We start from the raw sequence: 25431 nt of genomic DNA on the forward strand, positions 1-25431 counted from the left end.
CCATGTAGTCTTGTCAAGCAATACAGAAACCGACCATGGCTTAAGACGGGTAAGCCACGGAAACAAGGGGAATATGTTTTAGACAAGCTATAATATCAAGCTTTAAGTAACAAGAATTAGTTAGAAACAAATATTAGTATTAGTTTGACCTTGAAGAGTCAAATTATTAAGAACTTGAAGAATGGATACTTGGATCTTAGATTGAAAGAGTTTGAAGAAGAAATAGCAAACCAAAATGGGTGCATGAGACTTGTTTTTATAGTGGTAAAAGTATAGTTTACTCATAAGGGGTATACTTGCATTTTATGGTTAAAATGGTCAAACTAGTGGATGATAGTGAAAAAAAGTAAAGGTTATCCTTTTGTTTAAAACACCCATTTAGCTTTGAATATTTGGCGATTTGGATCCCTGAAGCTCGTTTTAAGTCGTTTTTAATAATAAAAGGTGTTTTAAGGCACCGTAGAGGGTGTTTTCTTGATCCGAAATTTGTGTAACATAAATGAACATAAAGCCCAACATTTTATTAATAACGAAGGATCCGAAAGACTAAAACGGGCCGGGTTTCCAATACAAAAACAAATATAAGTTAAACCAAAAATGACGAATGTCATAGTCAATGGCGTCTTGACTGTTATCAAACGATGATTTGGTTTGATGATAAGAGCTTCCCCTGCAACAACATGATCTATGATTGAGTCGGCCGAAGAAACGACTTGGCGGCCCATGACAACAATTTGTTTCTTTCGAAGAATAAAACTAAAAAAATATATAAATAAAAAAATTTAATCGTTAAACCAAAACGTAAAAAACACAAACCTTAAGAAAAATCGGGAGGCTGGGCATGAGGATTGGAAACTTCTTTTATTTATTTATTTTTCTAAGATCAGGCTACGTAAAAGAAACTAAACAAAAGAATATAGAGAAAATAAAAGAAAAGCAAAGAGAATCAAAATATGCACTAAAAGAAAATTAACTTTAAAAAAAACCATAGTTGACCCAACCAAAACAGAGGAGAAAGAAAGAAGGAAATCGCTAGCATGTTTTACTTCAGCCAGTAGACATGTAGATCTGAGATATAACCGCAACAAGAAAGTAATATATAAGTGAGTACAAACGTCCCTAGGTTAGGACAAGAACAAGAAGAAGAGAAAGAAACATGCTAGAATCTTAAGACTTTAATATCATGTAGAATAATGAAAATAGGATCAAGATCATGAGATAACTTTTTTAAAATTGAGAACTATGAGAACCATTTTAAACCATAAAAAACCCAAAAATAAAAAAATCATAAAATAAAAAAAAACATAAAAATAAAAAAAGTAAAAAAATTCAAAATTCTTACTTTATTATCTCGGTTTCATAAAAAAACTCGGTTTAGCTATATTATATACACATATGTATAATATATACACATATGTACATTTACATGTTTTTTTTGTACACATGTGTATAATTTAAGATAAATGATACTATACATATGTGTATATTTCGTAACTAAAGATTATATAAAATTATACATATGTGTATAATACGACGTTTTTTTTTTATTTTTTAATGAAACCGGAATGAAATATAAGAATTTTGGTTTTTTACTTTTTTAAAATTTTTATTATTTTTTGTTTTATGATTTTTTAAAAATATTTTTTTAAACGTGTTTTTTGTGGTTCAAAATGGTTCTCAAAGTTCTCAATTTGCAAAGGGTTCTCTTAGGATTTTTACCATATATATATATATATATATATATATATATATATATATATATGATTATAATGAGATAAATACATGAAAACTTAATCAAATACAATCTTCTAATAATGATAACACTATAATACTAAAACTCTAATAATATATTATATAATATTCTTTAATAAATCCAAATCCGGATTATCCGCAAATTCGGATATCCGAAATTTTGAATATTCAATCTCGGATATCCAAATTTTCTAATTCGGATAGTGATTTTGAAAATTTTCGAATAGTTCGGATATTCGAACTATCCGAAATATTTTTTTAATTATTAAATTATAAATAGTATTTATACATTTTAGATAGTTTTTTTGATATTTTGGATACTTTTTGGATATTTTTTTGGTTATCTTGAACAATTTTTCGGATATTTTGAATAATTTTTTTTGAATATTTTGGACAATTTTTCGGATATCCGAAATACATATAAAGTAGTTCTTTAAACTTTTTTATAACTATTATTTTTTTGGATATCTGGTTCATTACCTGAATGTATATTGTGTTTATGAATGCATGTCATTGGATGGAGTGCTTCAATAATCAAGATGGGAAGTTAGTTAGCTTAATTTCTAGGTGTGTGTTATATTCAATAAGTGTATTTTTGAACCTAATTGTTTCCTAATTTTGTTAGCATAATTACAATGTAAAAAAACACTTTAATTCGTTTAACCATAATTATAAAGAACAAAAGTATTGTGAATAATATAATGACAATGAATAACAATAAACAAAAATAATGTGAAATATAAACACAATTACAATGAACAAAAGCATTGTAAAATGAATAAAAACACAATAACATAACTAAAATGAATAAAAACAAAATAACATATAATTCTAAAGAACAAAATAGAACACTATAAATCATATGAACTAGACACGCTATGAACAACATTGAAACCAAAATACAATTTGTTGAAGATCATTACCTAAAACAATAAGTTGATTTTCTCTCTTGAATCTTGTATAATTCCTATTGTGCCATAAAGATTTTCTTTTCTTTCCTCGTAGGTGATGAAGATGTTAGGAATCAAAGAGAGACGTGATTCGAGAACCCTGGGAAGAAACACCATAACCATCCACCCTCAAATCCGAATCAAACATCCTAAATCATCCTCATCATCGATTAATCACACAATAGGAACTCACAAGAATCGATTTAGACATATTGATAATCTTTTATGACCTTTTTATAAAAAAATGATGTTTTTTAATCATAACCCATATATGATATAAGTTTAATGTTTTTTTATTGGATTTGAGGTAACTACTGCATAATGTTGGTGTGTATCGATATCATCATGTGCATATTCATGGTATTATCAAACATGAATAGAGACAAAATCAAAAGGAATATACATAAGGTGAAATAGCGTGAAGTAATGTGGAACGGTGAGCTTATTATTTAAATAACTGTAAAACAAAACATGAACCAAAAACCCAAAAAAAAAAAAATAGAAAAATTAATAGAAAAAGGCTGGTAGGTTATGAGTCACAAGACCCATATTGTTCGTTTATTAGTGTATCATAACACTTAATTTATTAAGTTATAAAAATAGAATAAAGAAATAATAAAAACTGTACCTTCCAAGTACGCCTATCTGTACCCTCCCCGAATCCCTTTTTATACTCCCATTCCTACACCACACTCATTCATCATCTCAAACTGACAACTTTAACCTTAACCTTAACCTTAACAAACCCTTAACTATGAAGAAACTCATCAGCCGACTCTCCCGTGTCGCTGACTCATCTCACTACTCCCTCTTGCGATCAGACTCTCGCTTCTCCCGTCGCTCAAGAACCACCAAAACCCGAAGCTCGGGCCGAGGAGGAGTACCCGAAGGACACTTACCCGTTTACGTGGGCGATGAGATGGAACGCTTTATTGTGAGTGCCGATCTTCTTAACCACCCGATCTTTATTGGCTTGTTGAATAAATCGGCTCAGGAATACGGGTACGAACAGAAAGGTGTTCTCCGTATCCCTTGTCATGTTTTGGTGTTTGAACGGGTTCTCGAAGCCATGCGGCTCGGCGAAGAGGCTGATCAGCTCCAGCTTCTGCTCGGTGATGAATTCGGCTGTTAGCTGTTTTTTTTTTTTTTAAATTAGGATTAGCTATATTTTAAGGGTTTTATTAATTTACATATATAAGAACAGATCGGTTTTTGGTTTGGTTTGTGCATAGTACCGATTTTTGTGTGTAAATTAAAAACGAGGCTATTAAATTAAGGTTTTATGGTCATGGATGGTTCTTTCTTCATTTTTTAATATAAAAGCTATATTAGGTACTCCTCTTGTTTGATTTTTTTTCGATTTATTTAGCATGGTTATTTGCATCTTGGATGGATAATTAGAATCTTGATAATTTAACGAATATAGATACACCACCTCATCTGATTTTACACCATCAAATGGCTATCCACAATTCAATCCGACGGTTCTTCTAATACAAAAAAGTTAACTTTGAAAATTATTAGTTAGAACTGTCATTTGAACAATTATGAGACGACCATTCTTACCATAGAGGGGGTTAGACTTAAAATATAACGATTGTTTGGAAAATATCCAGACGGCCATTCAGACAATTGAAGATCAAAACTTTGAAAATTTTTGGTCAAATAGGTCATCCGATCTCTACCGGACGGCCGTTTGAAACAATATAGGATTAGACGTGAGACGATGTCTGTATAGATGGTCTCGCTAAACTTTTTCGAAATCTTGTTGTGAGCAAGTTCTTGGATTTTGGATTTGTTTTGCGGAGAATTTGGTATTCGGTCGCTTTATTGAGGTTGAATATATCATTCTGAGAAATTAAAGATTAGGTTATTAAGATAAATGATTGATTAGTTATTATGATGGTTTAGACCATCTGCAATGCATCCTTGGATTCCACAGACGTGATCTAATCCGTGAAAAAGAAACATTGCCTATGCTATTATCATGATCTTACAATTATGGAAATTGGAAAGAAGATTAAATTAAAAGGGTTTTTGTTTTATTCATAGATTGGTATATATGGTTGCCCCATGTGCTATGTTTTCACCTAGTGCGTTTACCACTTAACCTACATGAGCATGGTGAATTCAAGGCACACTATATATGATCATGCTTAAAGGATGGGAAAGGGGTAATTTTAACATGTTTATGGGTCGAACCCTATAAGAAATAAAGAAAATGATTATATGATAATCGTATTAGATGCTTAAATTTGAACATGATATGTTTATTCAAAACTTGACATAAACGGATTTTTATGTTTTATTTTTATTTTCTTGGTTATAGAACTTGACGTGAATTTCCTTTTTCAGTTTTTTAGTTTTGACATAAAATATTCAACAAATTAAGTTATGACATTATGAAGATGGCTCTCACACATCTCCAAAGGATAAGGATGGGAAAAACGTGCAATTGGTAAAAAATGGTGTTGGGCTAGGTGAAAAAGTGGGTCATGAAAACATTACTTTGTCAATAACCCCAGGTTCAACAAGCCCAATACTAGATCTAGAAAAAGTAGACGGGGAAAATGGGCTTGTAGGCATTGATTTATTTTCCTAACCTGGGTAATATTGAGATGGAGGTATGGGGGGAGGCCATTAATATGAAATTGAAGGAAACCATGGACAATTCATTGGTGTCGGTGGTGGCCACATGCTAGCTCCAAAAAAACAAAAAAAGTTTTGGGCGTCTCAAGTAATATGAATATTTTGTTATGTTTAAACAATTTAATTTTTATATGAGTTTACTTGGTTATAATTTTGGTTGTGTAACAAACTTTTGTATAAAAATAGACCAAGCTAGTGGTTATTTAATTGAGTTTATACACATTGTATTTAATAAAAATACTTAAAGTTTAAAAAAAAATTCCGGGCCTAGTTGGGTGTCGGGTATCTGACCGTCGACCACCCTGCGACCCCTAAGGGCCGACCCTGGGTGGCCAATGGGAGCAGAGGGATTGATGATAATATTGAAGGGGCTGATGGCAGTGAGGCTACCGACAAAGAAAGTGGTGAGGTTTGACCAGGCCCTATTGAACAGATTTCAGATGCTATCGACATGGAAGCAGTTAGAGGAAATCATTACGTGTGAAACTTGATCAACACAAAAACTTCGTTATAGAAACAGTGGTGGAGGAGGGGGGGTATTTATGGTTGTCAATGAATATTTTACCATTGAATACGAGGGGGTTAAACGAGGCCAGAAAGACGAACTTGATTTGAGGGTCAAAGACATGTCATGGAGTTCACTTTGTTGCTATACAATAAACGAAATTGGGTGAAGGATCGTAATATCAGGTTTGTCAAGTTTGGGTAGGACTATCTTTGATTTTAAAAGGGTTGAAGCCGAAGGAAACTCAGGGTGTTTGGGACCCCACCTTTTTTTTTTGCCAAAAATGGGTGATTAAACACCGAAGATTCTTGGTTATCTTTGGGGTTATAATGGCTACGGGGGTTGGTGATGTGTTGTTAAACACACTAGTTTTCCGCGCTATTTATCATTGTTTTAGCCGCTTATTTATCTAATTGTCACACACTCATCTTAGGACTAGGCGTGTGACCAATAGTTGGTACGCTTTTTGTAAATAAATCAGAGTTATGGGTTAATGCAAAAATATTTGCATGGATTAAAATATTAATATTTACATAATAAAATACGGGATTATAAAATACTCGTTTAATGTTTACAAAAGATTCATTGTTATTATAAACCACCATTTAAGTTTAATATTTAACAAAATGATCTAACCCTTAAGATTGCCTAGTGAAGACTTTGATTCTTCAAGCGTCTATCATTCGTTACCTGTAAAACAGTTTGAAAATACGTCAACAACACATGCTGGTGAATAAGCTGACGCAAAAATATTTTATTTACTCAATTACCCCTCGAGACATAACTTAGGACTCGGCCCATCGTGGCTTAGGAATAATCAAGTGAAAAACTTAAAACACAATTACAAACTTAAGCTCAACTCGAACCGCTCGGCAAACACCGCAAGGTTCGAGAATACTTAGATACCATCAGTATACACATGATTACCCTCTCTCGGAAATAACTTAGGTTTGGCCCGTCATGACGGAGGCATATAACCAGGTGTGGCGCGATGTGCCCACCGTTTAACCACATATGTAAGTATCCAAACAAACGTACACAACAACCTAAGGGCCAGTGATTTCGTTTGTTCATATGGTCTTCGGCTGCTTTAACATTTTCTTCTATAAATACAGGAGCACCTTGATCAACATTAGTTCGTTGAAACATATCAGGGTATTCCTCAGCCGTAACGTGCTCAATCTCAATTTCCTCGTCTTCACAAATAAAAGACGTGTTCATCTAAATAGTCGGATCATTCAAGACCTCTTCATCATTCTTGACCTCCACATCGTTCTCAGCCTCTAACACGGTTAGTTAATCGTCATTTAGACATAGCAGTATAGAAATCTGCTCTCGTGTTAAGGACCTCTGAACAAATTGTCCCGCTTCTATTTCATCAGCATTAACAATGCTTCTGACCATCCCCGACCCATCAATAACTATAACAGTATTGGCTTTTACCGACTTGATGGGTTTAACATTTGTCGAATCATGATAAATAACCAATTGTTTTCCAGAATCACCAACAGCACCCGTACCCGCACCAGAAGACGAGCCATGAGTTTGTTTAGGCTCACTTCCTCCAGTACCCGAAGCATCTGGATCATCATCATCATTCTTAAGCTTCTTCAGTGCATCGCCCTTGTATGTCAACTGCAAGATAAGATCCTCTTGCTCCTTTATTTTCACCCTCTGAGACTTAACGATCTCACAAAGCTCTTTAGTTTATTTTTGGCAATAGGAGACATATCCCATCAGCTTTCGTTGATTGTCCATCATACGCTCTTGAGTCATTTGGTCAGCAGACATTTGATTTTCATATAAATGAAGTAAACTCAAGACCATATTCATTTGTTGATCATGTGACATAGCAAGAAACGAAGAAGGGATTGGCTGAACAGGACCTTGAGGTCGATTAAGCCTCAAAATGAGATATCCATTAGTGGTGGAGGCATCATCATTGGTGTTGGAGAGACCACCGATGTTGCTGTAGTAGGGCTTGGCAAAGTAGATAGAACAAATTGTGGAATCATGCCAAGCCGAGGATCCGACGTGAGTGTGGTCGTCAAAGTAAGTTCCGGGGTGCTAGTAGTAAGCAACACCACCGGTCTTTGAGGAATGAACGAATTTGGAGGTTGAACTTCGAATGAAATACCAGCACCAGCTGACACACATCGTTTAGACGACCCTTCACCAACTACCTCCTTCCCTTTTCCGTATACGTTGAGCAGCTATAGCAGCAGCTGCCTCAACCTCAGCTTGTTGTTGGGCTGATTACCACCGTCACCATCACCACCATCATTATCATCACCCTCATCACCATCGTTCCCACCTAGTCCTTCCTCACGTTCAGAATCCGAGTCATCGTTGATCCAACGATCATTAAAAGGACATACATAATCCGGATTCACCAGATGAGCAATCAATCTTTTGGTTGGTGGATGTGGATCTTGCCTATAAATCTTCATTCTGCGAACAGTATCTGCTGTCGTATGTTCCAGCACCATCACATCATTCTAAAGTGTCTGATCAATCACCAGGTCTGGAATAAGATCTTGGATAATAAGCTGAATGAACCGAGGATACATTAAGAATTTCTTGCGTCAATTCATCACAAGAAAATTCTCCTTGAGGTGATAAAAGATCATCTCAGAAAAGTTGAATGACTTATTCAGTATTAAAGCGACAAATGCTGATTGTAACATAATCCGACATTCATCGAAGCCATCCTTCCGTCCACCAAGGCAGTGAATTAAAACATGAAGTAAGTACTTGTATGTTGGGCACAAGTACGCCTTGTTATACATGGACTTGCCCAAATCACTAGTATAAAATACACAGGCAAATAAACCTCGAATCAACTCCCGATCAAACTCACACGGGTTATCTATATTATCATCAAACTGCAAAACTCTTTTGATAACTCCTCATGTGATAATAATAGACTTTCCATTGATAGTAGCTGTGATGTGATTGTCAGCTTCAACATAGCAGGCTGAATTCCATAATTGATGTATAATGCTGAAATGAACATTCGGTCGAGTTGTCACAGCATAATGAATCACCGAACATCTTATAAATGTCAACAAATCTCCAAATACGTCCTCATCAGCAAAATTCGTACCAACAAAAGCACAGATGTTATGCTTTTTGTCGTATGATAATAAAGACAATGCTTGTTATTGTTGTTGTTGCTGTTGTTGCGGTAGCTCTGCAGCAGGAGGATCCTGATCCATATTATCAGCCATGACTCTATATAAATAAACTCGAAAATTAGTGACAATGAATAATAATAAAAATATTATTAAAATATAATTAAAAGGATTAAAATTAAACTATTTTATAAACTTTTAATTTTAAAAAAATTTAAATATGTCATTCGTTAATTACTTTGATTTGTGATAACGAACGGGTGATTCGTTATGACGAATTAGATACTTCGCTATCAAGTAAAAAGTGCGAATTAAGTCTAACGAATCAGGAATAAAAGCTCACAAGTTAAGACTTGATTCGTTATAAATTATAGTCAAATATCCTGATTCGTTTGATCTATATAACGAATTGGACACGAATTAGTTCCAATTAGTTACAATATAACGAATGGCCCTTAAGCTTAATGTTTGAATAATAAAAGTCGAAGTCAAAATTGGCAAGAACATCAAAAAGTCAAAAATGCAATCTGAAATCAATTCAAACATAATCAACGATGTAAAACCAAACAAAAGATCACTAGGATCTCGGAAACACATCGCAAACTGAGTTGTATTGACCATTTGTACCAAATCATGGTACACATTAGGTAAATTAAAGGTCTTATAAATAACATAAAACCGATAACTCAATCAGTCAATTACCCTGCAAATGTTCATTAAATATGACGAAAATCATCATGCCGTGATCGCCTTTACCTTTTGATTCCGAAACACTGGTTATTATTAAGTATAATGATAATTGGTTTTTCAGAGAAAATTTTGGCAGAGTAACAGTATGTTAGTGAAGAAGAAAAATGAATAGGGGAGACGCATGGGTTCACGAATCCCTATATTCAACAACTTGACACATTTCCCAAGACAATGAATCATTTGATTAGTTTAAATTTGAAATAACGAATCAGGTGATTCATTATCATAACAACACACGTGGCATAACGAATTACAGTTAATTCGTTAAGTTAAGTATAACGAATTAGAAGTCATTCGTTTCAGAGTGGCGGAAGGGAATTAAGTTAACGAATTGGAACACAATTCGTTATGAATGACCTTAATTCGTTATATATGAATAACGAATTACATTTATGTAATTTTAAATTAAATAATTAAATAAATAAATCAACGAAATCCCGTATATCGATGATCAAATACCTTAACGTGTTTTACGTTTAAAACACTTAACTTAAATAGAATGATTAAATAATATGTAAAAGAAAAAAAATAAAACCTTTTTGACATTTTGAATTTTTGATATAAAATATTTACAGGGAAAATATTCGAAAATAAAACCTAAAACAGAAATTTTTTTTTGTGTTTTTGTATAATTGTTCAAAAGCAGTACATATTTTTGGATTTTTGGCGAGTTTAAGCAGATAATCATATCGACCAAAATGTCATTCCATCACAGTTTTATATTTCAGTGATATAGTGACTGGCATTAAGTCGGTCTTGATATTGTTGTCCACTTAAATTGTCACACCCCCATCTTAGGCCTAGGAGTGTGATCCAATAGTTGGTACCACAAGTGCAAATAAATCAGAGTTACATTATATTAGCGGAAGTCTTATAAAACTTGTGGATTTAAGTTGTAAATATTTACATAAACAAAAGTTGGGATATTAAAATATTTCCAAACTTAAGTACAAAAGATTACTTGTTTTTACATTATAAAACCACCACCATTTATATATTAAAACTTTCATACAAAAGATCCGAGCCATCGGATTTAATATACCACTTCGACACTTCCAAGCGCTAATCTTGTTCACCTACAAAATGTAAGAAAATACGTCAGCAACGAATGCTGGTGAACACGCTGACGCAAAAATATTCTCTTTTACTTTATTACCCCTCGAGACTACGCCTGCCTCGGCCCATCGTGGCTTAGGAATAACAAAGTCAAATAACACATTATAAACTAGAGCCTCTACTCTAGGTCACCTCAGCAAACACCGCAACGTTTGACTTAGGTAAGTACTCGTAAATATACACAACGGTCGTACTCCCTGCAGGAGAGCGTCCTACGACCAAGGGTGGTTCGACGTGCCCATTCATCGCATAGTACCACCTATGTAACGATCCAGAAATACGTATACCACAGCCTGAGGGCTAGGTTTATACCCATAGTTATAACGGTTTTAGGAACACATAGTTCCTTGTAAACAATTTCATATAACAAGTTTGACTTATTTGAAAACAAGTTTAAAAGTTTGGGGGCGTATTCACCTTATCGCTTTAGGATCGGCTTCACTCACCGTCCAAGGGTCTTTCCCTTCTTTTTTTCGCACCTATAGTACGAGTATAAATATTTGTTAGTCGGGTACACGATCCGGCTTAAGACCTTTAGTCTTTATAACTCAAACTCGATGAACCTTTAGTTCATTTTCTTTTACTTAAAAACCTTTAGTTTAAAAGTAAATTATAAACCTTTAGTTTATATAGAAACCCGACGTTTCTTCTTCTCTAAGAAACGTAATCATTTTCTTTTATTATTTAAGAATACTCATTATTCATTAAATAATATTTTCATAACAAAGAGTATACATACATACTTTACACACATATATGTATTTAACAATATTCAATATTCATACTTTCATTCATTTATTTGTTATGTTTTCTTTTCTTTCTTTTATCGAGGTATCGAGTATAACCTCGACTTAAGGCTTAAGCCATTAATATAATATTATATTATATTTTATCGTTACGCCTAACCTTATTGGCATATTAAAAACCCTACGAAATCGAGCAGCACTCCAACGCCGCTTTACTTCTTTGATCAACTTTGATATGCCAACTTCAACACTCGTCGACACGTCTATCGAGACTCCTCGCCATTACAATAACACCTTCTTGATCGTATGTAGGTGGAGGGTGGCACGAACTTCGAGGAAACGTTGGTGCACAAATGAAAGTTCGGGACACGCTTTACGAGGTAATATGACACGTTTATGGAGGCAAAACTGTAACAACTAGGGTTTAGTTTAACGTGTTAATGTCTAATACCCGACCCGTTTTCGTTGTTGGTAAGTTAATCAATAAAATATTATAATATTTAAATATATATTCTACTAATATTTTTTTTAACTTTATTAAGAATACATTTTTGCACCATGGGATTTCAGGGGTATAAATATCCCCTAAACCCAAAATATCTTTCATTTTCACCAAACTCCCTAACACACACACACACACACCGCACACATACCGCCGGCCGACCGAGCCAAGGGAAGAATCGGGCAGGACCGAGAGAGAGCGATTAGTGTGCTAGCAAGTTAAACGAGATTCCAAACAAGCTCAAAAAGGTATGATTCTTGACCTTTAAGGTTTAAAGATCCAAGCTTTTTAGTGTATAAGCGACCAAAAATGGTCGGGAAGCGTAGTGGGTGATATTGAACCATAGCAAGGGTGTTAAAATCGCTCAAAATGCTGGAAAGAAACCGAACAGCGGCTGTCTGGGCAACTTCGCCTGCATCTGGGCAACTTCGCCTTCAAAGCGATGAACTTCGCCTGCAAGCTAAGTTCGCCTGATGAACTTCGCCTGCAAGCTAAGTTCGCCTGATGACAACTTCGCCTGAGGCCAAGTTCGCCTGATGACAACTTCGCCTAAAGCTAAGTTCGCCTGATGACAACTTCGCCTAAAGCTAAGTTCGCCTAAGGTTTAACTTCGCCTAAAGCCAAGTTCGATTAGGAAGTAAACTAAAAATCTAATGAAAAATGTGTTAAGACAGTTAATGGAAATAAAATTTTTCCAAGCTGACCTGGCAGCTCGACCCCAGCCAGGGGCGCTGCCCCCGGACCCCCGTTCGTTGTGGGTCATATAAAGATAGACATACATTATGAGAAGTGAAAGTTAATTGATACGTATACTTGTTATACAGTCAGCCGTGCACAACTGAAGAAAGGAATTACGATTAACGGTGAACGTAACCGTGTTCAGGTGAGTTTCTAGCCCCATTTATGTGTTACGTTTTCAGGGCTGTGTGCATACTCAATATGTTTGTTAATACACTTATCCTAAGAGATAAGTGTATGCCTTATGTGGATAATGTGAAATGTATGAATGATTGCTTGATGGTACGTGAACGATCTTCGGATATTGCACGTACTGTCAAGTTGCAGCGCTAAGAATAAGGTAAGTATGTTATGTATGTTTATGTGTATGAATATGATAGAGATAATAGAAGAAAGAAATGATAACGTAGGGTTGTATGGTTACGAAGAGGGTACCGAGCCCTAGTAATACTCGAGGAATGTAGGGCGTAATGCTCTTTATAACGTAAGATATGAACGTAAGATAATACAAAAGAAAATAAGAAAGTATGAACGAAAGGATATAATTTTTTGTGTATGCCGTGTATGGTATATGTGATCGATACGATTGATTGCTTGACGGTACGTGAACGATCTTCGGATATTGCACGTATCGTCAAGGGAAGTGACTAGCTCCTTACATGGATATTAAATAATAAAGTATAGTGTTCCTTTTATGGAAGGTATAGTGTTCCTTTTATGGAAGGTATAGTGTTCTTTTTATGGAAGGTATAGTGTTCCTTTTATGGAAGGTATAGTGTTCCTTTTATGGATAATAAAGTGTTCCTTCTATGGATAGTATAGTGTTCCTCCTATGGAAATTATATATGGTAGGGTAATGGTAATGGTTCTTTTAATAGATATTACGTGACGATCCTCCTATGGATATTTATACAAGGTTAAGGTAGTAATATGTGTCTTCGGAGACGTGAAGTAATATATGGGAATAGATTATATGTTGCCTGATTAACTAGAACTCACTCAGCGTAGCTGACTTCTAGTATGCACGCAGGTAAGCCGATTACAGATCTAGCAAGAGGATGACGCATGGCATGGATTGAACGGCTGGCATCTGAAGAAAGAAGTAAAAATGTTTTGAATATAAAGTTTTGTGTTATGGTATCAAAGAAAAGATTTAATGTTTTGTAACAAATGATTGATGTTTTATATTCCGCATAAATGTTTTAATTAACTCTGATATTTAGAACTGTGTTTATGAGTAAATCCGACGTTAAAGTAGGGCTACCGGGTTCGGGGCCTTACAAGTTGGTATCGGAGCATAAGTTCGAGAGATTTAAGCATCCTACATGCTTAGACTCGAACAGAGAATGGGATTTAAGTAAGAAAAGAAAGAAGATGCCAGTTCAAGAATGCCATGTGTCGCTCAAGCAAAAATCAGTAAAGGTAAGGTGTATGATTAAATGATATATGTTAATGAGAAAGAAAAGATACGTGAACGATAAGGATAGAAGTAATTGATTGTTTGGTTTGACTAACTGCTTAAGTAGAACCAGCACAAATAGACTCATAAAGGGAAGCGAATAGGACACGGAAAGCAACGTGATCAGCTAGTCACAGCTGGCCACTGTTATTACCTGTTAGCCTTGCTATCCTTGTACTAAATAGTTCCTTGAGTGATGATGTTTGTGTTGTCCCTTTAAGAATACTGATGGCTGGAGCTGGAGAAGTTGTGGGAACTGGGGGTCGCACTGGACGTCGTGGCAGGCCTCGTCTTGTCCGGGAACCCTCGGTAGAAGAAGTTTCCCACACCGAAGATGAAGGGAGCACCGCTGGAGGAGACCAGAACAACAACGAAGAAGTTCAACTTAGCCCTGCAGTTCAAGCAGCCATTGTTCAAGCTGTAGTTGCTGCTGTGAAGAACCTGAATCCTAAAGGATCTGCTGGAAGCCGTGAACGAACCGTTGAAGGGGCAGGTGGTAATAATAGAAAGGATGACGAGAGGGAAAGGGGTGATTCGAGTGAGGTAAAGTCTGTGAAAGATGATGATAGGAAGAGGGGCCGAGGCGGTTGCAACTATAAGTCCTTCAAAGGTTGTGACCCGCCTAAGCTGACTGGTTTAGGAGACGCAATCGCTACTCTTCAGTGGATAACCGCCATGGATAAGGTTATCCGCATTAGCGAGTGCCGTCCTGACCAAGCTGTCGGTTATGCCACTCAATCTTTTGAAGATGAGGCTATGTATTGGTGGGAGAGTGTGGAGCAGAGGAAGACCCGTGAAGAGATCAAGGCGATGAGTTGGAATGACCTAAAGGACATGGTGATGAAGAGGTTCTGCGCTGATACAGAAGTTGAAAGAGTAGAGATGAAGTTTCTGAATTTGAAAGCGGGAGGGATGACACAACGGGAGTATACTTCTGAATTCAACCGCATGTCTAGGTTGGTACCTGACATGGTGAACACCGAAGCTAAAAGGATCAAGTGTTACGTAAGGGGACTTCCACGGAATGTTCGCACTTTGGTTAAGTCTAGTAAGCCCGCAACATTTGACTCGGCCGTGGAATTGGCCGAGATGATTTATGAGGACCTTCCCAACTGTGAAGGGGAGAAGATGGAACCGAAGAAAAAGAACCCAACCCCAGAACCAGAGGAAGCCAATGAGGTGGATCCACGCAAAAAGAAGGCAAGGCAAGAGGGGTTCACTGCTTGTGAAAAATGTGGGAAGAGACACCCCGGAGAGTGCAGAAAGGGATTAGGTGTTTGCTACAGGTGTGGAAGAGCAGGACATTCCTCTTGGGAATGTGATGATTACCATAGGTGTCACAACTGTGGAGGACGTGGGCACCTAGCAAGGGATTGCAAGAAGCCAAAGGGAGGACATGAAGGAGAGAAGAGTGCTTGAGGTTTAACAGATTCCTCCGTATGCTTAGAGAAGACATTCAAGAAGGCTAGATGCTAGCCATAAGTATTAAATCTATGTGTAACTTATTGATGACTCGATGCGTGTTGTTTTATGATGAAATTTAGACTGGTGTTTATTAATTATGGTACAAATTGTCTGAATGCATGTTAGTCATGATAAATTGACGTGTTGTGATAGAGTGTCGACTTAGGCTTTAGCATTAATATGATTTAGGACAAAGCCTCTTGAAGATCGAAACGAGACTTGGTACATTGAGGGCCTCATGGACAAGCTACCTTAAATAGCTAATACACATGACCACCATTCGATGACTCCAAAGTCGGAAGTAAGAAGGGTAACACAGAAAACGAAGGCGATTCAATAAAGCGTGTACATATAAGAAGTTTTCCTTTTATAGGGAATAAGTTAGGTTTCGGGGACGAAACCTCTTTAAGGAGGGAAGACTTGTAACATCCCGAAAATTCCAAAATAATATTAATTATATTACTTAATAATAGAGGGAAAGTTACTCGGGTTATCAGGAAATAAATAAAAGAATAGAGGTTGGTATGGGTCGGGCTAGTGTCGGGTAATGGACGTGGGTTATGGACTTGGATTAATAGAGATGGGTTAAATGAGAATGGGCCTTAGGTCCATGGGATTTCAGGGGTATAAATATCCCCTAAACCCAAAATATCTTTCATTTTCACCAAACTCCCTAACACACACACACACACACACCGCACACATACCGCCGGCCGACCGAGCCAAGGGAAGAATCGGGCAGGACCGAGAGAGAGCGATTAGTGTGCTAGCAAGTTAAACGAGATTCCAAACAAGCTCAAAAAGGTATGATTCTTGACCTTTAAGGTTTAAAGATCCAAGCTTTTTAGTGTATAAGCGACCAAAAATGGTCGGGAAGCGTAGTGGGTGATATTGAACCATAGCAAGGGTGTTAAAATCGCTCAAAATGCTGGAAAGAAACCGAACAGCGGCTGTCTGGGCAACTTCGCCTGCATCTGGGCAACTTCGCCTTCAAAGCGATGAACTTCGCCTGCAAGCTAAGTTCGCCTGATGAACTTCGCCTGCAAGCTAAGTTCGCCTGATGACAACTTCGCCTGAGGCCAAGTTCGCCTGATGACAACTTCGCCTAAAGCTAAGTTCGCCTGATGACAACTTCGCCTAAAGCTAAGTTCGCCTAAGGTTTAACTTCGCCTAAAGCCAAGTTCGATTAGGAAGTAAACTAAAAATCTAATGAAAAATGTGTTAAGACAGTTAATGGAAATAAAATTTTTCCAAGCTGACCTGTCAGCTCGACCCCAGCCAGGGGCGCTGCCCCCGGACCCCCGTTCGTTGTGGGTCATATAAAGATAGATATAGATTATGAGAAGTGATAGTTAATTGATACGTATACTTGTTATACAGTCAGCCGTGCACAACTGAAGAAGGGAATTACGATTAACGGTTAACGTAACCGTGTTCAGGTGAGTTTCTAGCCCCATTTATGTGTTACGTTTTCGGGGCTGTGTGCATACTCAATATGTTTGTTAATACACTTATCCTAAGAGATAAGTGTATGCCTTATGTGGATAATGTGAAATGTATGAATGATTTCTTGATGGTACGTGAACGATCTTCGGATATTACACGTACTGTCAGGTTGCAGCGCTAAGAATAAGGTAAGTATGTTATGTATGTTTATGTGTATGAATATGATAGAGATAATAGAAGAAAGAAATGATAACGTAGGGTTGTATGGTTACGAAGAGGGTACCGAGCCCTAGTAATACTCGAGGAATGTAGAGCGTAATGCTCTTTATAACGTAAGATATGAACGTAAGATAATACAAAAGAAAGTAAGAAAGTATGAACGAAAGGATATAATTTTATGTGTATGCCGTGTATGGTATATGTGATCGATACGATTGATTGCTTGACGGTACGTGAACGATCTTCGGATATTGCACGTATCGTCAAGGGAAGTGACTAGCTCCTTACATGGATATTAAATAATAAAGTATAGTGTTCCTTTTATGGAAGGTATAGTGTTCCTTTTATGGAAGGTATAGTGTTCCTTTTATGGATAGTAAAGTGTTCCTTCTATGGATAGTATAGTGTTCCTCCTATGGAAATTATATATGGTAGGGTAATGGTAATGGTTCTTTTAATAGATATTACGTGACGATACTCCTATGGATATTTATACAAGGTTAAGGTAGTAATATGTGTCTTCGGAGACGGGAAGTAATATATGGGAATAGATTATATGTTGCCTGATTAACTAGAACTCACTCAGCGTAGCTGACTTCTAGTATGCACGCAGGTAAGCCGATTACAGAGCTAGCAAGAGGATGACGCATGGCATGGATTGAACGGCTGGCATCTGAAGAAAGAAGTAAAAATGTTTTGAATATAAAGTTTTGTGTTATGGTATTAAAGAAAAGATTTAATGTTTTGTAACAAATGATTGATGTTTTATATTCCGCGTAAATGTTTTAATTAACTCTGATATTTAGAACTGTGTTTATGAGTAAATCCGACGTTAAAGTAGGGCTACCGGGTTCGGGGCCTTACATCAATGATTTAATTTTTACCCAATATTTCAATGATATTGTTACCAAAATTGCTAAAAGGATTTTAAAGATGTTATTTAAGGATAGATTGAAACTATTAAGCATAATAGAAATCGTTTCAATTATAACACAAAAAAAAAAGCTCCTTGCAACCTCATAATTACAATACCTAAATCATGACTATGAAAATACCATATTTTTCTTTATTATGTTCCCATTACAATTTAATATGAATTAAAAGTTAACAGTGAATAAATCATGACTATGAAAATATGATGATCTGATAACGGTTAGGTTGGATATAATATATATGTTCGTAACGAGTTGATTTGCAAACTAAATATTAGTTGATGCTTTATTCCATGCAAAATACATGGATATAAATGGAGCTTAAATGAACTGCTAAAATAAATATATAATAATAATCATAGATAAAATTGAGTGTTTTAAATATAAATCTAGTAATAGTCTAATATGTAAAAGCAATGGGATTTATAGCTTCGGGTGGTTGTCAGGGGACGAGTTGGATTGATTCGTTTTTGTTTTTGCTTATCGATTGAGACACTCATGGGAATTGGGGAAAATGTATGATGAGAGATAATAAAGTTTAACATGGAGTAAAAGATACTGAGCATCGAATATTTTAAATCCATTGTATATGTTATCTCATTAGTTAATAACTCATAATATTAAATTATTTAATTAGGAATCTTTGTCAGTGTATCCCGAAAGGTTCATCATTCTCACAGCATCACTTATATTTCGTTCATCCGATCAGGTGAGTAATCACTCCCTATTTTACTCGTTTTCTCACGTTTTGGGGACACTTGCGTACCATTTATCAAATTATTTATCTTATTATTTCTCAAACGCAAACTGTGATCTTTGTGTTATGTATCAGTTGAATGAATGCTTGTTACTTGCTATTTGCTTACTTGCTTACTTGAATCGCATTCGGAGAGGTCCAACATAATCTCATTATAGTATGATCATACGACCGTCGTAGTGGCCGGAGCCCGTTCGCATTGGCAATGGTTTCACCGACACTCATTACTTGCTTAACACTTTCATTGTTTATACTCACAGATAACAGTTTTGCTTATTTTTACTCTATTATTTATATCATTATATATTATCATTTTGTTCGTGTCAAAACTGGTGAATCTACTCACTCAACATGTGTTGTTGACAAATATATATATTTTGTACGCATTTGCAGGTTATAGATTGGATTGCTTATCGAACTGAAGCTCACGTAGAGATGACCTTAGGATGTTAAACATAAACAAGAATAGTTGGTTTTGTATTGTAATTTTCTCTATTTTTGTTGTACTTAAATGTTCGTTGACAATTAATAAATTAATTAGATATTGTCGCTTTACAATTGCATGATAGTAACTTGTGAGCTGTGGCAATTAGCTCACGCCCCGGCATTTCCGCCGTAGATTGGGGTGTGACAAAAACGAGTATACAATTGTGGTATTCTAGTGAGATGTTAGAGCGAGAAAACAAACTAAGTTGTGAGGTGTGTGGAATGAAATCCCGGACCTTGCTATTTATAGAGCTCAAATTGGATCCCATCGCGGTACGCGATGGGTCCATGGGCAGACCTATCGCGTATCGCGATATAGGACTGATGACTCACTACGTAGACCTGCCACGTGTTGACACGTGGCAGGCGCCGCGCCACGTGGCGGCAGTGTTGCCATGTGGCAGCACATAGTGCCACAGTGTGCCACGTGGCACACGTGTCACTCTGTGAAGCCCCATCGTGTATCGCGATGGGTCTCTCTGATGATCCATCGCGTAGCGCGATGTGTCAGAAAATCAGAATTTTTATTTTAAACCTTAAGGTTTGGAATTTGGCTTTTTTAGTCCCTATACTTTGGAAAATTGACATTTTTAACTCGAAATTTTCACGATGTTACATCCTCCCCACCTTGAAACAAATCTCGTCCTCGAGATTGCTTTACAAGAACAAGTGGGGGTATTTCTTTCTCATTTCCGATTCGAGTTCCCAAGTATATTCGGGCCCTCTACGCGAGTCCTATTTTAGTTTCACAATTTTCAATGTTCGTCTTTTTAATTTCTTTGTTTTTGAATCTTCAATTTGAATTGGACGTTCTACAAATTTTAAGTTTTCCTTTATTTCAACGTCTTTTAATGGCATAGCTAAAGATTCGTCGGTCAAACACTTACGCATATTCGAAACATGGAATATATCATGTATCCCTTGCATTTCCTCAGGAAGTCGCAATCGGTATGCAACAGTGTCGATTCGTTCAAGTACCTCAAAAGGTCCAACGAATCGAGGACTCAATTTTCCTTTCTTACCGAAGCGAACTACGCCTTTCCAAGGCGAGACTTTCAATAACACCTTGTACCAACATTGAACTCTAACGGCTTATGACAAACATTGGCGTAACTCTTTTGACGGTCACGTGCCGTCTTAAGTCGTTCTCGAATTTGGAGAATCTTGTCGGTGGTTTCTTAGACTATCCCAGGTCCAGATTACTGACTGTCTCCGGTTTTAGACCATCACACGGGCGTTCTACACTTTCTTCCATACAACGCCTCAAATGATGCGGTTTGAATACTTGTGTGATAGCTATTATTGTACGAAAATTCCATTAGGGGTAAGTGGTCGTCCCAACTTACACCTAAATCGATCACACAAGCGCTGAGCATATCTTCCAATGTTTGAATCGTCCTTTCGCTTTGCCCATCGGTTTGTGGATGATAGGCGGTGCTAAGGTTCAACTTTGTACCAAGAGCTTGTTGGAAGCTTTTCCAGAAATGAGACGTAAAACGACTGTCTCGGTCAGAAATTATAAACAGCGGTACTCCATGCAAAGCAACTATGTTGTTTACGTAAATACGCGCTAATCTATCCATTGAGTACGACTCATTGATGGTATGAAGTGTACGGACTTCGTTAAACGATCCACAATTACCCATATAGCATTGTGTTGTCGAGTCGTCTTCGGGAGTTTGGTAATGAAATCCATAGTGATTAACTCCCACTTCCAAATGGGAAATTCGGGTTGCTGAAGCAATCCCGAAGGCTTTTGGTGTTCAGCCTTGACTTTTAAACATGTCAAACATTTCGCAACATGCGAAGCGACATCCCTTTTCATCCCATTCCACCAGTAATTCGCTTTGAGATTATGGTACATTTTGTCGCTTCCGGGATGCATCATGTATTTAGACTTATGAGCTTCGTTCAAGATTTTCTTACGCAAGTCTCCAACGATTGGTACCCAAATCCTATTACCGAGTCTAAGGATACCATCATCACCTTTGACTAATGAGTCAATGGTGCCATTACGTTTTTCGTCGGAGATTTGGTTTTCATTGATCGCTTGAATTTGAGCGGATTTGATTTGTTCAAAAATATCAATTTGAAGTTCTAGCCTTAACGCTCGGACTCTTTTTGGCTTCTCGTGCTCCTTACGACTCAAAGCATCAGCCACAACGTTGGCTTTATCTTCATGATAAACAATCTCGCAATCATAGTCTTTGAGCGTTTCCATCCATCGCCGTTGACACATGTTAAGTTCTTTTTGATCAATGATGTGTTTCAAGCTTTTGTGATCGGTGTACACGGTAAATCTTACTCCATAGAGATAGTGCCTTCATATCTTAAGTGCAAAGATTATGGTGCCTAACTCTAGTTCGTGAGTCGTGTAGTTCTTTTCGTGTACTTTGAGTTGACGAGAGGCGTAGACGATTACTTTCTTGCGTTGCATTAGTACGCATCCCAAGCCAAAATGAGATGCGTCACTGAATACCACAAAGTCCTCAGTACCTTCTGGCAAAGCCAAGATAGGTGCTTGGGTAAGCTTTTGTTTGAGTATATCAAATGCCTCTTGTTGCTTCGTTCCCCATTCATACTTGATGTTCTTACGAGTTAAGGAAGTTAGGGGAACGGCGATACGAGAAAAATTTTCAATGAACCTTCGGTAGTAGCCGGCCAAACCTAAGAAACTTCGGATCTCGGTTGGCGACTTCGGAACCTCCCACTTAGAAATAGCTTCAATCTTAGTGGGGTTCACTTGAATACTGTTAACGTTGATGATGTGACCAAGATATTGCACCTCGTGCAACCAGAACTCGCATTTCGAGAACTTAGCATACAACTTCTCGGTTCTAAGAATTTCAAGCAATGTTCGAAGGTGGACTTCATGATCAGCCTTTGACTTAGAGTAAATAAGTATATCGTCGATGAATACAATAACAAACTTATCCAAGTATGGTTTGCAAATACGATTCATCATGTCCATGAACGCAGCTGGGGCATTAGTAAGTCCAAACGGCATAACCGTGAACTCATAATGTCCATTCCTTGTTCAAAAAGCAGTCTTTGGAATGTCTTCGGATTGAACTTTGAGTTGGTGAGAGCCGGAACGAAGATCGATTTTAGAAAAGAAGCTATAGCACCTTGAAGTTGGTCGAAAAGATCATCGATACGAGGGATTGGATAACGATTTTTTATTGTGACTTTGTTCAACGCACGATAATCGATACACATTCTCATAGAACCTTCTTTCTTCTTGACAAATAGAATTGGCGCTCCCCAAGGCGACAAATTTGGTCGAATGAAAACTTTTTCCAAAAGCTCATCAAGTTGTTTCTTCAACTCCTTCATTTCAGTTGGCGCTAAGCGATACGGAGCTTTGGCGACCGGAGCAGTACCGGGAACAAGATCGATCCTAAACTCTACTTCACGATCAGGTGGGATTCCAGGAAGTTCATCAGGAAAGACATTGGAAAATTCGAAAACGATAGGAACGTCTTTGATTTCTTTTGGCTTTGACGCTTCAGTGACGTAGGCCATGAATGAGAGGCATCCTTGATTTAAACATTTGTTAGCCCTAATCATAGAGATTATGCTAACTTGGCCAGCGTCTTTGTCCCCTTCAATTCGAATCGTTCGTTTATCGGGGGCTTGAAGTTCAACAGTTTTGCTATTGCAGATGACACGAGCATGGTTATCGGATAACCAATCCATACCAAGTACAATATCAAAACCAGCCAGACTCATGGGCAACAAACAAATAGGCAGAATATAACCAACTAAGAGAATTTTTCCGTTTTCAAGGGCTTCGGAGATCTTAAGGATTTCACCACTAGCAGTCTCGACGCTTAGAATTTTATCTAATTTTGTTAATGGTTCGTTTAATAGACTACAGAAACTATAATCAATAAAACATAAATTGGAACCCGAATCAAATAAAACTCTAGCATAGGTGTCGTTGACTAGAAACGTACCGGTGATGGTTTCCGGCATGTCAGCGGCCTTCTTTGTGTCGAGTATAAAGACTCGAGCATTTCCCTTCTTATCCTTGCCACTTCCACCCGCACCACCAGCAGCGGGTTTGTTCTTTGGGCACTCGAAACTCAAAAGGCCCAACTCCTTGCAGTTGTAGCAAGTCATTTTCTTCTTCCAACAGTCAGCAGCCACATGACCCGTGCGATTGCATGACTCGCACACTTTAGGAGGCGGGGCGAAATTGCATCGACCCTTGTGGTACCTCCTACATGTTTTGCATGGCGTAGAGTTGTTTTGGTTTACGCCTTTTCCTTTGAAGTTGGAACCTCCTCTAGTCCTTCCTTGAGTTGTTGTTGTCGAAACTTTCTTGTCTTCCTCCTTATTTCGAACCAAGCCGCCCATCAAATAACCAGCCAACTCAATTGCAGAGTCAGCGGTTTGAGGTAAGTGTGACCTTACCATGTCGCGGATTTCCCACGGAAGTCCCCATATGTATCGTGTAACTTTGCTGGACTCAGGGTTAACCAGCTGGGGAACTAAACGACAATACTCAAGGAATTTAGTATTGTACTCACGAAGATTTGTCCCCACAACCTTATGATTGAGGAATTTTGTTTGGATCTGATCGGTTTCGTGCATGGGACAAAACTTTCCCATCACCATGGCCTTAAACTCATCCCATGTCAGGCCATACATCAGGTCTCTTCCCTTACTCATCAATAACGCATTCCACCACTTGTGCGCGATTCTCCTTTAAACATCAAGGCAGAATATTGGATCTTCTCCTCCTCGGAGCAATTGCTTGTTATAACGATTGTTTCCATTTCCTCAAGCCATCTCACGGTTGTGATGGCTCCTTTGTCACCATGGAACCCTTTCGGTCCATAGTATTTGAAATCTTTAAACGAACACCCACTTATCTTGAGTTTCTTGAACTCACGTCTAACTCCACCATCGGCGTTAGACTCATGTACACTTTCCTCGACACGAGACGGTTCGGACGGGATTTTTCGGATTTTCGAGAGGGATGAACGAAAGGATTAACAGATCGGGAATATTTGGATTGTCTAGATTGAGATCTAAACTCGGATTCTTCCCTAACAGCTTTCTTAATCATCATTTGAATTTTATTCATGTATTTTTTAGGAATTTCTTCCTCACGTTCATCTTTATTCTCGGTGTTTTTCCCCTTGTCTTTCATTTCTTTCTCTTTACGAGAATTCTCGTTATTGTTACTTTGTTCAGACATATTTCTTTTTCTTTTTCAATTAAGTCTGAAATTTTAACATTTCTTTTATTAAACTCACATTTTATTTATTATACATTTATATATATATATATATATATATATATATTTTTCATAATACACAACATATATATATCGTCCCAACGATATATATAGATTATCCGATCTTTATTCTAAGAACGTTTCAACGTTCTTTATTACACATAATTCACATATTATACAAACTATTTTACACATAACGTTCTTCTTGCCATCTTTGGTCCTTCAAGAACTTCTTTAAAACCTTCGTTAGTTTGGTGCATTTACGAAGGAGTGTTTCTCCCACTTTTTTCTTTTTCTTTCCTTCCTCGTCTACCTTCTTCCTCCAGTCATCAGTTTCGTGCAAAACGCGGTCAAAGTGCTCTTCGTATGACTGCAGAACTACGTTGGGGTATCCATACTGTGGAGGTGGGTCGCGGTAACCCAGTGTCACCATCTCGTAGTGATTCCTCGATCCTGGATACGGAACATAATCCATATCGGATGAAAGGTAGAGGTAAGTCTTGGTAGCTCGGTTCTGCTCTCGGATCTCATCGGCTTGCTCTTGGATTGATGGAATTTCTCCTTGGAATGGTGGGAAG

The 25431-nt window shown here is 37.2% G+C and overlaps 1 pseudogene; it reads left to right on the plus strand.

Annotated features, from left to right (window-relative positions):
- The first annotated feature begins 3307 nt into the window (after positions 1–3307).
- Positions 3308–3952, plus strand: LOC143560674 (auxin-responsive protein SAUR71 pseudogene; annotated as a pseudogene).
- Positions 3953–25431: the final 21479 nt, after the last annotated feature.

Source organism: Bidens hawaiensis, unplaced genomic scaffold, assembly GCF_021521415.1.
Source record: "Bidens hawaiensis isolate Kalapana, Puna unplaced genomic scaffold, B.hawaiensis_p1.1 tig00020424_1, whole genome shotgun sequence".
Lineage (NCBI taxonomy): Eukaryota > Viridiplantae > Streptophyta > Magnoliopsida > Asterales > Asteraceae > Bidens > Bidens hawaiensis.